At 43.5% G+C, this 13225-nt stretch overlaps 1 protein-coding gene across 7 annotated transcripts in view; it reads right to left on the reverse strand.

Annotated features, from left to right (window-relative positions):
* The window catches only part of cadps2 (Ca++-dependent secretion activator 2), an 829148-nt gene that overhangs the window by 440869 nt on the left and 375054 nt on the right, over window positions 1-13225 (reverse strand). The gene's annotated exons all lie outside the window — the stretch shown is intronic.

A 13225-nucleotide genomic window follows, 5' to 3' on the forward strand; every position in this document is an offset into this window, starting at 1 on the left:
CAATTAATTGAAATATAAAAATGAATTTTTCTTAAAATTACATGTTATTCATACACACCAAGAATGAGGTAGAGGGAGGGTGAATTGCTGTGTTTTTTTTAAACGGTAACTTGGATAGTCCAGAGCAAAGTGAACCAAGTGGAATTGATGATGTTGCTACTGAAACGCCAGAGTATTTAGAGGAAATTTGAAAGCAAGAAAATTGTTTCAGGGGCACCAGGGAAGAACCGGGATGTATGCTTAATGTAGACCCCCCAGACAGGGGAGCTAGCAGCAACACAGGATCGATGGAATGATGACATCCTGATCCTGAGTTAAAAGCGATTCTACATTCTTCGAAGCTGTTTTCTGCATCTCATTAACAAGTAAACCAAATTCTAGCCTGACTGCAATTTCATTCATCATGAAGAAGATTAACCAAAAGGAAAACATTCAATACTCCCCCTGTTCTTAGATCTACTTTGGGTAAGTAATGCATTCACACATATGCCCAACTGGCAGAAATAAAGATTATTACTTATATAGCACCCGTCATAACATTAGAACGCCCTAAAGCTCTTCACAATTGATGAAGTACTGTTGAAGAGCAGTCACTGCTGTAATGTAGGGGGTGCAGCAGTCAATTTGAGCAGGGCAAATGGAAATGTGATAATGACCAGATAAGCTGCATTAGCATGTTAGCTGAGGGGTAAATGTTGAACTGGACGCAAGGAGTATTGCCTTCGTTTTGCTCAAGCCATGTCAAAGGGTCTTTCAATCCATCCCAGAGGCCAGGCAGGATCTTGGTTTAATATATCATCTGGAAGACAGCATCTTGGACACAGTACAGGCTCGCTCAGCACTGCACTGGAATGTCAGCCTAGATTATGGGCCATATCTTCCAATTAGCTTGCCATACAACTCCTAGTTTCTTACCTGGCATCAGAGCTCTGCATCTCTTGCCCGGACTTCCGAACCCAGCCTCTTCAGAAATGCAGAGTGTACCTGATCTGGGAGTCCTTTCTCACAGTACAAGATTGGCGGTGGGGGGAGGGGAAACCAAGCCAAGCCCCCTTTTTACAGCACTAGGTGCCATATTGCAGTAAGTTTAAAGGTTCTATAGCTACAGAGAGAAGTAGTAAGGCAAGTGGGTGGCAAGTGGGCAAGGAGGTAGTGTGCCAGGTGGTGAGAGGGTAAGCTGGCAAGTGGGCGAGGGGGTAGAGTAGGTCATGCGGGAGGGTAGGCTTGTGGTCCTGAGGGGTGGGCGGTAATCGAGTGATCACTGGTTTAGTCGGGTCATCAGGAGGGTAATCAGGTGGTCAGAGGGGTAGTTGGGTGATTGTGAGGGTAGTTGGGTGGTTGGGGCAATATTCAAGGGGTTGGCTAGGTAGTTGCTGGGTTCAGTGGGAAGTCAGGGCAGGGAGGAAATGGTGGGGTCAGTAGTATAGTTACCCAGGAGTTAGAACTGGTTTAATCCTTCTAACTTTTCCTGGGTAACGATTCTGGTAAGTGAGTCAGAACCTTCCAAAGTTTCCAACTCTAATTCAGGGTTTCAGAGGGTTTCAGACATCAGAAGTCCAAACTTCCTGGGCAATTCCTATGTAGTGAATGCATCAGGACTTCCAAGGGGTCTCACAGCGCATCCCGGAGACTACCTCCATGGTATGACCATCCAGAAATCGGAAGTCCTGGGCCATTGAGTTGAAGTTTCTGGAGTGGGGCTTGCACCTTGTCCTTTTAACTCAGGCAAGAATGCCACCACTTAGTCAAGTCTGGAAAAAAGGATGCACTACCCCTCCCCCTCATCCAAGCAAAAGACAAATATTTTGCCAGAGTTAGCTTATAAATTAACTTCTGCAGAAGCTATTGGACTATTAAGTCTGTCCACTTTCACTGCCAAAGTACAGCCATGATATTGAGTATTCGATTATTTTGAAATTGGATTCAGAAACTCATATGCTAACCATTCTTAATGATGACCAAATAAAAATAAAATACTTTGAAATGAAATTAGCATGCCTACAGGTTGTACATCTGTAATGCCCGAGGATTCATCTTTAATGAATCAAGTGATTTGTTCCTAACACACATTTTCTGGCTAAAAATGGCAAGGCAATGAAGTCAGATTGATAGGACTGATGATGCAGACAATTAACTACATTCCCACATCACAAAAAATTGTAGTTATTTACAGATCCATAGGGTCAAACTCCCGCTGCAAGAATGTTTCCAGCTCACCATTCCTCGCAATGATTTACAGCATTCTGATCTGAGCAGTCTTGCATAACCAGAAAAAGGAAATCAAAAGCACTGAGGGTCGGTACTCAGTAAAGTGTCAGTTGACAGGCTTTTTTCTCCCTCCAGTGCATTTTTCCTTTTCTAATATATCAATCAAAGGTCCCTGTAAAACCTCTACAACATAACAATTATTCAAATATTCACTGAGTATATTGCTTTAAAGAGGAGTTACATTATCAGCAGAGCCATCAATCTTGGGGAATGTTAGAATTGAGATTTATGATTAATGAGCAAGACAGATCAGAAACCCATTTAAACAGGAGGAGCCACAAAACATGTTAAAATAGGTTACATTTTCAGGTCAGATGCAGAGGGAGCTAGGGTTCCTAGCACATGAATTGCAAAAGGATACTATGCAGCTACAGCAACTAATTAGAAAAGCGAAAAGAATGTTATCGTTTATTATGAAGGGAATTGAATAAAAAAAGTAGGCTATGCTTCCGTTATACAGGTGTTGGTGAGACGACATCAATACTGTGTACAGTATTGATCTCCTTATTTAAGGAAGGATGTAAATGCATTGGAAACAGTTCAGAGAAGGTTTACCAGACTAATATCTGGTGGGTTTTCTAATGAGAAAAGGCTTGGATCTTCTGGAGTATGGAACAATAAGATGCAACTTGTTTGAAACATATAAGATCCGGAAGGGTCTTGACAGGGTTGATTTTGAGAGGATGTTTTGCCTTGTGGGAGAATCTAGTGCTAGGGGTTACTGTTTAAATAAAGAGTCACCAATTTACGACACAGATGAGGAGAAATTTTTTCTCTTGGAGCGTTGTGAGTCTATGGAACCCTCTTCCTCAAAAGGCAGTGGAAGACAAGTCTTTGAATATTTTTAAAGCAGAGGTAGATAGATTCTTGACAAACAAGGGGGTGAAAGGTTATCAGGAGTAGGCAGGAATGTGGAGTTGATGTTACAATGAGAGCAGCCATGATCTTGTTGAATGGCGGAGCAGGCTTGAAGGGCCGATTGGCCTAACCCTGCTCCTAATTTGCATGTTTGTATGTACATTTGTGAAGTTGCACTTAAGTTGTTACAACTTGCAGGATTGGCCCTTGATGCTGAGCATGAGCAATATCTGGGCTAAATGTCACAACCAAGTTATGGTTTTTTTGATCATACTACAACTGAATCCTTTTTTTCACAATTGATTTCCAATTCTTGTAAGCTTTTGGGAGGGATGAAGAGGTAAATTGATTAAATTGGATAAAAATGATCTCGCCCGTGAATGTGGAATACTGTTTACACAACTAGGATAAAAGTTGACATTAAATACATATTTGTGGTTTCTATGAGGGGGACTGTGATATCATTGGGGTTCTGAGTGGTAGGAGAAATTACTAAACCCGACCATGAAAAGAAGCCATTAATATCTGTCCAGGATTTTTTTGCCCTTGTGTGTGTTGTTAAATCTGTTCCATTCTGTGTCTGATGATTTCAAATGAAAAAGGTTTGGAGTCATAATAAAACTCAGAGTTTGAAGATCATTATTATATTTTGTTGTTTGGTTCTATTTCAATTCATCTTCATTTTGGCAGAATGCCAATTGACATCACTGGAAAGGAACGGCTCCCCCAGTGTCCAAGAAGTTCAATCATCAGACACAGAATGGAACAGATTTAACAACACACACCACACAAGGGCAAAAAAATCCTGGACAGATATTAATGGCTTCTTTTCATGGTCGGGTTTAGTCATTTCTCCTACCACTCAGAACCCCAATGATATCACAGTCCCCCTCATAGAAACCACAAATATGTATTTAATGTCAACTTTTATCCTAGTTGTGTAAACAGTATTCCACATTCACGGGCGAGATCATTTTTATCCAATTTAATCAATTTACCTCTTCATCCCTCCCAAAAGCTTACAAGAATTGGAAATCAATTGTGAAAAAAAGGATTCAGTTGTAGTATGATCAAAAAAACCATAACTTGGTTGTGACATTTAGCCCAGATATTGCTCATGCTCAGCATCAAGGGCCAATCCTGCAAGTTGTAACAACTTAAGTGCAACTTCACAAATGCAATGAGGCCAAATTTAGCCCTGTGCAGGCAGGGCAAGATTCCCTGAGTCGGGGCCTACGCTCTTTCACACGCATGCGCACAACAGAGTGCGGAAATCTCCCCCGCCTCAGGGAGATTAGTTTAAGTTTTTAAAAAGCTGTGTAAAGGAAAGAAAAATTTTAAGTGACAGTGTCACATGAGCTGGGACGTGTCAATGAATTTTTAAAAAATGTTTTATTCGGTTTATGAACGCTCCCGCCCGTGGATGAGGTTCCACGAAAAATGTGAAGCCCGCTTGGGCTCTTCGCCTGCCTGCCAACCTTAAGGTTGGACGGGCAGCTCAGTTTATTGGTTTAATTAGTTTTTAAATAGCCTTAATAGACCTTTGACAGTTCGGTGGGTGCACGGCCAACTCAGCTGTGCGCCCACTGAACTGAAAATCTAAATGACGCGTGGTGACATCGGGATACCTGCCCAACATCATCACGTGGCATTTTACATGTCAGCAAGCGGGCACCACCCCAGCTCACCGACCCGAAAATTCTGCCCATGATGTCTATGGGCCCACAGTTCTGGGGTTGGATGCAGAGAGGTGGTCAATCACCTCCAGAGAGGGACCACAATTTGAGGTGGAACTTGGACTAAATTTATCTATGTGTATAAAGTGTTCTAAATTATAGTAGCAGAGGTTGGGGTGGGCGGAGGACGGGAAGTGAAGGAGGAGAGAGAGAAACAGATGAGCCTTCACAGGCTTAATGGTCAGAAATGATTTGATGACATCTTTGAGGGGCTCTCAAACTGACCTGGGAAGTTTGCCCTTTATTTTCACCTTACGCCCAACAGAACTCAAATCAGCACAGGGAAGGCTTGAGTTCCATTATGGACTTAGTAAAGGCGCAAAAATAAGCTAAAAGAAGGTACTTCATCCCAGAAAGGATCAAAGGGCATTCCTTTCCAAAGAGGATCACTTTATTTAAGGGGCCTACCCAGTTGGGGTGAAAAAATAGTGAATGATACAGCTGGGTCTAATTATAGGTGCAGGTTGGAGAAAGTTGAGGGCTATTAGTATTTGGGGCAGAATTTTACTTTCGGCGAGCAGGGGGTGGGGCCCACTTGCCGGCACGTAAAATGACGCAGGATGATGCCGGGCAGAACCCCCGACGTCATCCCACCCTATTTAAATTTTCAGGAAGGTGAGGGCACAGCAAAATCAGCTGCAAGCCCGCTGACTATTTAAGCAAGTAAAGGACCTGCCCATCCAACCTTAAGGTTGGCAGGCAGGCCAGGAGCCCCGGCGGCAACTAGAGAAAACATGAAACCTCATCCAGCGGCGGGATGAGGTTTCATGTAGGGTTTTAAACATTTTAATAAAGTTACTCAGTAAATTATGAACATGTCTCTTCTCGCACTCTTGCTTTTAGGGAATCCCCTCCGCCCGCACAGGAAGTGCATAGCGCTTCCCGCCGGATGTCACGCTGGGCGGGCCTTAATTGGCCCGCCCACGCAAAATGGCGGCAGGGCCCGCTTCTCCGGCGGGGATCGGCTCCTCGCCCACCGGAGATTGGGTCGGGCCTGCCCGCCTGACAGGCAGAAAATTCTGCCCTTGATCCTTTTGGTGGGATTTGCATCCATTCCCATTAATTTAAAGTTCGCATCCGCCCCCACCAGCCCTGCACCCCCAACCTCTCCAACGGGGGGGAAAATTCTCCTCCATGATTTGAAATGAAAGGAAATACTCTACTTGTCACACTGGTATCTCAAAAAAGCACACACAAACAAAACACTGCTGTAATGAATATACAAATTAACAACAGGATTAAAATATCACTCACTAGATGAACTGTTACTGGATCATAGCTCCTAATATAACATGCATTGTTGTAACTAGACCATAATTCAAATGTTTTATATAACTTTTAGTTTTAGTAATATAACTTGTAGGTTGGAGGTTAAAGTGTTAAATGTATGTTAAGTGGAAACATCTGATTGACAAGCTGATAAGCAACCCTGAAGTAAATACAAATAGACCTGGACCAGGATTTTCAGCTCAGCGTGCACCCGACGAGCGTGAAATAGATATTTCGGTTGGCGGATGCGCACGGGAGTCGGCAGTGCGCCTGTCAATAATTAAGAGGACTATTAAGCCCATTAATTAATTAATCACAGCATAATTTTTCCTGCCCGTCCAACCTTATGGCTGGCAGGTGGGCGAATAGGCCAAGCGGCTTTTGCATCTTTTGCAAAACCTCATCCATGGACGGGGTGAGGGTTTGGACAGTGATTAAAAAATAATAAAAGTTTTTGAAACACATTTTTAACATGCCCCTGCTCGTGTAACAGAATCACTTGAGGGGACATGTTTTCCTTATTTTTGATATCTTTATTTTTAACATTAAAAATCTTCAGCTCTGTGCCTTCAGAGAGCTCTTACTGAGTGCACCCGCACGCATGCACTGACTTCCGTGTTCTCCCCTCCTCCGGCCCCCACCCTGGCAGCGCTGAGGTTAGCAGCGCGCGTTTCTCGCCGGCTGGCCATTATTTGGCCAGCCAGCGTGAAATCGTGGTCAGGGCCTGATCGTGGGCGGCAGACCATTACACGGCCATTCCCAGGCCTGCCTGCTGCACCCAACGAGTGGAAAATCCTCCCCTGGGGTAATTAGAATTCAAAGTGTTTGTTTAATAGGGTCAGAAGGGAGCGGACATGGACCATGGATGACCCATTTCTGGACCAGGTAAAGCCAGGGTGTCTTTTGTTATCTCAATTAAAGAAGCTGAAAGCAACTTTATAATCATAGGAGTATCTTCATGGACCTAGTGAGTCTAGACAGAATGCAGTTGCATCCTTAGAAATATGTTCACATGAATTACAGAATCAGAATTATCTTGAAGGTAAAATACATAGTTTATGTTTCTATTTGAGGCCATTGCAAAGCATATCACATTGTTATGGAGATGGTCTATGCGAATTAGAACCATAGAAAAGTTACAGCACAGAAAGAGGCCATTCAGCCCATTGTGTCTGCACCAGCCAAAAAAGAAAATAATAAAAAAATCCAGCTGACATTTTAATCCCACCTTCCAGCACCTGGTCCGTAGCCTTGCAGGTTACAGCACTTCAGATGCAGATCCAGGTGCCTTTTAAATGAGTCAAGGGTTTCTGCCTCCACCACCAAACCAGGCAGTGAATTCCAGACACCCACCACCTTCTGGCTGAAGAAGTTTCTCCTCATGTCCCCTCTAGTCCTTCTACCAATCAACTTAAATCCGTACCCCATTGTAATTGACCTCTCTGTTAGGGGAAACAGGCCATCCCTGTCGACTCTATCTAGACCCCTCATATATGTAAATACAAGGAGTACAGCAAATAAAGCCGATGAGCTGAGGGCACACATAGACACATGGCAACATAATATCGTTGCTATAACGGAAACTTAGCAAGGAGGGACAAAAACGGCAGCTCAACATCCCTGGATATAGAGTTTTCGGGCAGGATAGGGAGGGGTATAAAAAAACTGGAGGCATAGCATTATAGCTTAAAGTATCAATTACAGCTGTGAGGAGGGATGATATACTAAATGAGGCAATAAAAAGGGGCCATGTGTGTTGAGCTCAGAAATAAAGAAGGTGCAGCCACACTGCTCGGAGTGTACTATAGACCCCAAAATAGTGGGAGAGAGTTAGAAGAGCAAATATGTAGGCAGATTTCTGAGTGCAAAAGCAATAGGGCAGTAATTGTTGGGGACTTCAACTACCCTAATATCAATTAGGATACGAACAGTGTGAAGGGCACAGAGGGCACAAGATTCTTGAACTGCATTCAAGAGAACGTTTTAGCCAGCACGTAACAAGACCAACAAGAGGGGTGCAATTCTAGATTTAGTCTTAGGAAATGAAGCTGGGCAAGTGGATGAAATAGCAGTGGGGGATCATTTTGGAGATAGTGACCATAACGTAGTTAGATTTCGCATCATTATGGAAAAGGACAAGGGATTGGGAAGCCTACAAAGACCAACGGAGGACAACTAAAAAAGAAATAAGGAGGGAGAAGATTAAATATGAGGGTAAACTAGCCAGTAATATAAAAGAAGATTGCATGAGTTTTTTTTTAGATATATAAAGGGTAAGAGAGAGGCAAAAGTGGACATTGGGCTGCTGGAAAATGACGCTGGAGAAGTAGTAGTGGGGAACAAAGAAATGGCGGAGGAACTGAATAGGTATTTAGCGTCAGTCTTCACAGTGGAAGACACGAGTAACATCCCCAAAGTCAAAGAGAGTCGGGAGGCAGAGGTGAGTATGGTGGCCATTACCAAGGAGAAGGTGCTAGGAAAACTGAAAGGTCTGAAGGTGGATAAATCGCCTGGACCAGATGGATTACACCCCAGAGTTCTGAAGGAGATAGCTGAAGAGATAGTGGAGGCGTTAGTGGCGATCTTTCAGGAATCACTGGAGTCAGGGAGGGTCCCAGAGGACTGGGAAATTGCTAATGTAACCCTCCCGTTTAAGAAGGGAGTGAGGCAAAAGACGGGAAATTACAGGACGATTAGCCTGACCTCGGTCGTTGGTAAGATTTTAGAGTCCATTATTAAGGATGAGATTTCAGAATACTTGGAAGTGCATGGTAAGGGCAAAGTCAGTATGGTTTCATCAAGGGGAGGTCATGCCTGACAAATCTGTTAGAATTCTTTGAGGAGGTAATGAGTAGGTTAGACAAAGGAAAGCCAATGGATGTTATCTACTTGGACTTCCAGAAGGCCTTTGACAAGGTGCCACACAGGAGGCTGCTCAGTAAGATAAGAGCCCATGATGTTAGAGGCAAGGTACTAGCATGGATAGAAGATTGGCTGTCTGGCAGGAGGCAGAGAGTGGGGATAAGGGGGTCCTTCTCAGGATGGCGGCCGGTAACTAGTGGAGTTCCGCAGGGGTCAGTGTTGGGACCACAACTTTTCACTTTATACATTAATGATCTAGATGAAGGAACTGAGGGCATCCTGGCTAAGTTTGCAGATGATACAAAGATAGGTGGAGGGACAGGCAGTATTGAGGAGGCGGGGAGGCTGCAGAAGGATTTGGACAGGTTAGGAGAATGGGCAAAGAAGTGGCAGATGGAATACAACGTGGGGAAGTGTGAGGTCATGCACTTTGGTAGGAAGAATAGAGGCATAGACTATTTTCTAAATGGGGAGAGAATTCAGAAATCTGGAGTGCAAAGGGACTTGGGAGTCCTAGTCCAGGATTCTCTTAAGGTTAACTTGCAGGTTGAGTCGGTAGTTTGGAAGGCAAAATGCAATGTTGGCATTTATTTTGAGATGACTAGAATATAAAAGCAGGGATGTGCTGCTGAGGATTTATAAGGTTCTGGTCAGACCACATTTAGAATATCGTGAGCAACTTTGGGCCCCGTACCTCAGGAAGGATGTTCTGGCCCTGGAGAGGGTCCAGAGGAGGTTCACGAGAATGATCCCAGGAATGAAAGGCTTAACTTATGAGGAACGTTTGAGGACTCTGGGTCTATACTCAATGGAGTTTAGAAGGATGAGGGGGTATCTGATTGAAACTTACAGAATACTGAAAGGCCTGGATAGAGTGGACGTGGGGAAGATGTTTCCATTAGTAGGAGAGACTAGGACCTGAAGGCACAGCCTCAGAGTAAAGGGAAGACCTTTTAGAACAGAGATGAGGAGAAACTTCTTTAGCCAGAGAGTGGTGAATCTATGGAATTCATTGCCACAGAAGGCTATGGAGGCCAGGTCATTGAGTGTATTTAAGACCGAGATAGATAGGTTCTTGATTGGTAAGGGGATCAAAGGTTAAAGGGAGAAGGCAGAAGAATGGGGTTGAGAAACTTATCAGCCATGATTGAATGATGGAGCAGACTCGATGGGCTGATTGGCCTAATTTCTGCTCCTATGCCTTATGGTCTTATGGAACTGGAGTGAAAGTTGTAAGTTGGAGGATTTTATGAAGCTCAGAATTGAGCTGGCGAGAGTGCACTGGATACAGCTATTAGCAGGGAAAACAGTGTCAAATCAGTAGGAGGTATTCAAAAGTGAGATTCTGCAGGCACAGTGTAGACATGTCCCCTCAAAGAAAAAAGGTGGTACTGCCAAATCTAGAGCCCTCTGGCTATCCAGAAGCATACAGGCCAAGGTAAAGCTGAAAAAGAAAGCTTACGATAGTCACAAAAGACTTAATGCTGTAGAACGCCTAGAGGAGTATAGAAAGTACAGGGATGAAGTAAAAATGGAAATTAGGAAAGCAAAGAGAGGATATGAAAAAATATTGGCAGATAAAATCAAAGAAAACCCAAGTATGTTTTATTAGTACATTAAAAGCAAGGGAATAACTAAGGAAATGATTGGGCCTATCAGAGATGTACATGGTAACTTGTGTGTTGATGCTGAAGATGTAGGCAGGGTTCTCAACTAATGAGAGGGATGATGCAGACATTCTGGTTCAAGAGGAGGAGTGTGAAACATTAGATACAATAAGCATAGTGAAAGAGGAAGTGCTGGAGTGACTGACATTCTTGAAGGTGGGTAAGTCACCAGGGCCAGATGGATTGTATCCTCGGCTGTAAAAGGAAGCTAGGGAGGAATTAGCAGATGCTCTGAGGATCATTTTCCAACCCTCACTAGATACAGGTGAGGTACCAGAGGATTGGAGGTCTCAAATGTTGTACCATTATTTAAAATGAGTGCAAGGGATAGGCCAGAAAATTATAGACTGGTCAGTCTGAATTCAGTGGTGGGTAAATTATTGGAAACAATTCTGAGACACAGGATTAACTGTCACTTAGAAAGCCACGGGTTTATCAGGGATGGCCAGCATGGTTTTGTTAGGGGAAGATCGTGTCTTACTAACTTAATAGAATTGTTTAAGGAAGTATCAAGGAGGATTGATGAGGGTAGTGCAGTGGATGTTTATAAATGTATTTTAGTAAGGCATTTGACAAGATCCCACATGGCAGACTGATCAGGAAAGTGAGATCCCATAGGATACAGGGGAAGGTGGAAAGTTGGATCCAAAATTGGTTCAGCGACAGAAAACAAAGGGTGATGGTCAATGGATATTTTTGCGAATGGAAAACTGTCTCCAGTGGTGTTCCACAGGACTCAGCATTGGGGCTTTTGCTGTTTGCTACATATATTCATGATTTGGACATAAATGTGGAGGCATGGTTGGGAAATTTGCAGATGACACAAAAATTGTCTGTGTAGTTAATAGTGAAGAGGATAACTGTTGTCTCCAGAATTATATCAATGGTTTGGTTGAGTGGGCAGAAAAGTGGCAAAATGGAATTCAATCCGGCATAGTGAGAAGTAATGCATCTGGGGAGGGCAATCAAAGCAAGGGAATACTCAATAAAAGGAAAGCTATTGAGAGGGTTTGAGGAAGTGAGAGACCTTAGAGTGCATGTCCACAGGTCCCTGAAGGTTACAGGACAGGTGGATAAGATGGTAAAAAAAGCGTATGGAATGATTTCCCTTATTGGGTGAGGTATTGAGTACAAAAGCAGGGATGTAATGAAAGAACTGTATAAAACACTGGTTGGGTCACAGCTAGATTTTGTGTACAGTTCTGGTCACCACATTACAGGAAGGACATTATTGGAGAGAGTACAAGAATGCTGCCAGGGCTTGAACATTACCGCCAGGTGGAAAGATTAGATAGGCTAGGGTTGTTTTCCTCAGAACAGGGGAGGCCTAACATCCACAGGGATCTGGGCTGGGCCTCAATTATTTACAATCTATATCAATGACTTGAATGAAGGGACGGAATGTATGGTAGCTAATTTTGCTAATGACACTAAGCTATGTAGGAAAGAAAGTTGTCAAGAAGTCTTCAAAGAGATATAGACAGGCTAAATGAGGGGGAAAAAAATTGGCAGTTGAAGTATAATGTGGGAAAATGTGGAAGTGTGAACTGCTCCACTTAGGCAGGAAGAATAGCAAAGCAGTGTACCACTTAAATAGAGAGAGCTTGCAGAACTTGATGGTAATAGAAGGATCTGGGTGGCCAGGTACATGAATCACAAAAAATTAGCCTGTGAATACAGGAAGGGATCAGGAAGGCAAATGGAATGTTGGCATTTATTTCAAGGGGAATGGATTACAAAAATAGGTAAGTTTACTGCAACTGTGCAGGGCATTTGAGAGATCACATCTGGAACACTACAGTTTTGATCTGCATTTTTGAAAAAATATTTAATTGCCTTAGAGGCAATTCAGAGAAGGTTCACTCAACTCATTCCTGGGATGAGGAGTTTATCTTATGAAGAAAGGTTGAACAGGTCAGGCCTACACCCATTGGGGTTTAGAAGAATGAGAGGTGATCTTGTTGAAACATATGACCCTGAAGGGACTTGAAATGGTAAATACTGGGAGGATGTTTCCACTTGTGGGGGAGGCTAGAACCAGGGATCACAGTTTAAGAATACGAGGTTTCCCTTTTAAGACAGAAAGGATGAGAAACATTTTCTCTCAGAGGATCGTTGGTAGGTAGAATTCTCTTTCCCAGACAGCAGTAGAGGCAGGGACTGAATTTATCCAAGGCTGAGTTAAATAGCTTTTTGATAGGCAAGGGAGTCAAGGGTTATGGCAGACAGGAAAGTGGAATTGAGACCACAACCAGATCAGGCAGGATCTTATTGAACGGCAGAGCAGGGTCAAAGGGCTGAATGAGGTGCACCTGCTCCTACGTTCACTATCTGCAAAGAAGCCACATAAAAACACACTTCACTTGTGTCACTCCCTAAATTGGCCTTGCAAAGGGGTCTACTTGCAGTATTGTTGGCCCCGATTACAAATAGCTTGTAAAATAACATGGGCAGGATTTTCCCCTCGTCAGGTGGGCGTGGCAAGCAGACCTGGGAGCGGCTGCTAAACTGACCACCACCCACAATCAGGCCCTGACCATGATTTCACATGGGCAAGCCAACTAA

The sequence above is a fragment of the Carcharodon carcharias genome, chromosome 21 (genome assembly GCF_017639515.1).
Source record: "Carcharodon carcharias isolate sCarCar2 chromosome 21, sCarCar2.pri, whole genome shotgun sequence".
Taxonomy (NCBI): domain Eukaryota; kingdom Metazoa; phylum Chordata; class Chondrichthyes; order Lamniformes; family Lamnidae; genus Carcharodon; species Carcharodon carcharias.